The following is a 2500-nucleotide window of genomic DNA, read 5'->3' as shown; positions in this document are numbered from 1 at the left end:
TTTCACCCGTAGACTCTATCATGTCGTTGTAGGTGAAACGAACACCCGGTTTTAGTTTAACGTTATCACGATAAGCTTCAGTTGGTGACATTACAGATGGTGGAGAAGGACTTATTCTCTTTTTATATCTTTTCCAAATTTTCAATAACACTGTTTTGACATCGCAATCTTCTTGTACTTTATCTTTTTGGCTTTTTGAATTGGGGTCCCACAATCTCTGGCTTTTGTCTTCTGGGTTTCTGGTTTTTTTCCTGTGGTTATTCTGTCTCTCACAGCGACGACGCACCCACCGTTAAAACTAAGGACGGGTCCTTTCTTCGTCAGAGGGCAAAGGGGCGAATTCAGCAGGGGATCAAATGCTTTCCCCCCTCACCGTACCTCGCTATCCATACACGTGCGTCCGAAAGGATTGCCGGCGCGGACCCCGAGACACGAAAAGCCGCCGAGAGGGTGATTTCAAAACGTCGGCATAAATAGAAGTCTCGGATGGCTCAACCGTGGCGTTCGGCCCGTGGCCGCCTAGTCCTCGGGGCTCGCCGACCGAACCGGGCCACTTTAAGAGTTAGCTCCGTGTCCTTCTCTGCGAGCCTGTTAGAGAGACGGCTTGCTCTGGATCTCCCTGGTACGGCCCCAAGTGAATGGCCGGGAAGGGAGGGGAAAACCACTACAAGGGGGCTGAAAAAGGGCACCGAGTCCAGGAGCACCTTAAAGACTAACAAACGTATTTTCCGGTAGGGTATGAGCTTTCGTGAGCCACGGCTCACTTCTTCAGATACAGCTAGAATGTGAATCCACCGGTCTTTAAGTAGAGGACCAGTATGTCTATGTGAATAGCGGGCTTGATGGGATGAGGTGTGATATGCAGAAGAGTCTGTGACGTCCAGGGGAGAGATGGGTGTGGAGAAATCAGCATTGGTAATGGGCCATGAACGCAAGGTCTTTATTCAGCCCAGGTCAACGCGTTGCCTTTCGTTTGAAGATCCACAGTGATTCAGCAGTTTCTCTTTCCAATCTCCCCTTAAAATTCCTTTGTAAGAGAACCGCTGCTCTTAAATCTGCAACAGAATGTCCCGGAAGGTTGAAACGCTCACCCACTGGCTTTTGAATATCGTGGTTTCTGATGTCAGACTTCTGTCCATTTAGTCTTTGTCTGAGAGACTGACCTGTTTTGTCCAAAGTAGATTGTGGAAGGGCGTTGCTGGCGTGTGATGGCATAAATCCCATTAGAAGATGAGCAGGAATATGAACCTGAGATAGTATGGCTGACATTGGCGGGTCCAGAGATGGTGTTCCTGGAATCTATATGAGGGCAAAGTGGGCACCTCGGTTTGTGGCAGGCCTTGGTGCCAGAGTCCATGTTCTTGTGAAGTAGTTCATCATCATGGGTGAGAAGTTGTTTTAGGTTAGCCGGCTGCCTGCAAGCAAGAAAGGGACACGCGCGCGCGCGCACCCCCCCCACCCCCCCCCCCACCCCAGTGCTTCAGCGAGGGAAGTGTCACAATCCAGCATGGGTTGCAGGTCCTTAATGATACGTTGGACTGGTTTTAGTTGGGAGCTATAAGTGACAACCAGAGGTGCCCCGTTGCCGTTCTCTCTGGGCTTAGCTTGTAGTAAGTTGTGCCTGGGTATCATTCTGGCCTTCTCGATCGTCTTTCGCACCATATCCGCCGGATATTGTAGTTGCGAAAATGTTTGCTGTAGGTCTCTCGAGCGTGTGTCTCTGTCTGAAGGATTGGAGCAGATGCGACTATAGCGTAGGGCTTGGCTATAGACAATGGAATGTCTGATAGGGTCGGGGTGGTGGCTGGACGCGTGTAGATACGTTTGCCGATCTGTCGGTTTCCGGTACAATGTGGTGCTTGTGTGCCCCCCGTGGATCCGTACCGTGGTGTCTAGGGAGTCGATTTCTCGTTCGGAATAATTCACAGTTCGATTGATGGTGGGGTGGAAGTCGCTGAAAGCCTGGTGAAATCTTTCAAGGGCTTCTTTGCCATGACAAAGAAAATGTCATCCATGAATCTCAAGTCAAGGAGAGGTGCCAGTGGGTATGAGTTCAGAAAAGGCCGTTCTAGACCTGCCATGAAAATGTTGGCCTATTGTGGAGCCGTGCGAGTGCCCATGGCAGTGGGTGAAGACAGGGATGCCCGTTAAGCCCGCTCCTTTATGTAATTTCTCTCGAGCCGCCGCTTCGACGAATTCAAGAAGATCAGGTCATCGAAGGGGTTCGGGTAGGAAATGACACCCTAAAAACCGTAGCCCACGCAGGTGACCCTTATGTAGCGGGTAGAGATCCTGAGGAGTCGAAGGAGGTCAAAGGTCATTTGAAGAGGCATGAAAGAAGAATTAATAGGGAGGAATTTGCAAGCGTTAATATGGAAAAGTCAAAGCCTATTGATGCAAGCGATGAGCACAAAGGAATCGATATTAGCGGTTCACAGGACGGGCTGGGAAGCACAAAGGAGGTTCGGGAGGGACATTTGAAAGGGACGGTCAAACGTTT

This window comes from Euleptes europaea, chromosome 9 (genome assembly GCF_029931775.1).
Source record: "Euleptes europaea isolate rEulEur1 chromosome 9, rEulEur1.hap1, whole genome shotgun sequence".
Classification (NCBI taxonomy): Eukaryota; Metazoa; Chordata; class Lepidosauria; order Squamata; family Sphaerodactylidae; genus Euleptes; species Euleptes europaea.
The sequence above is the reverse complement of the archived record's forward strand: the minus strand, read 5'-3'. Positions refer to the sequence as shown.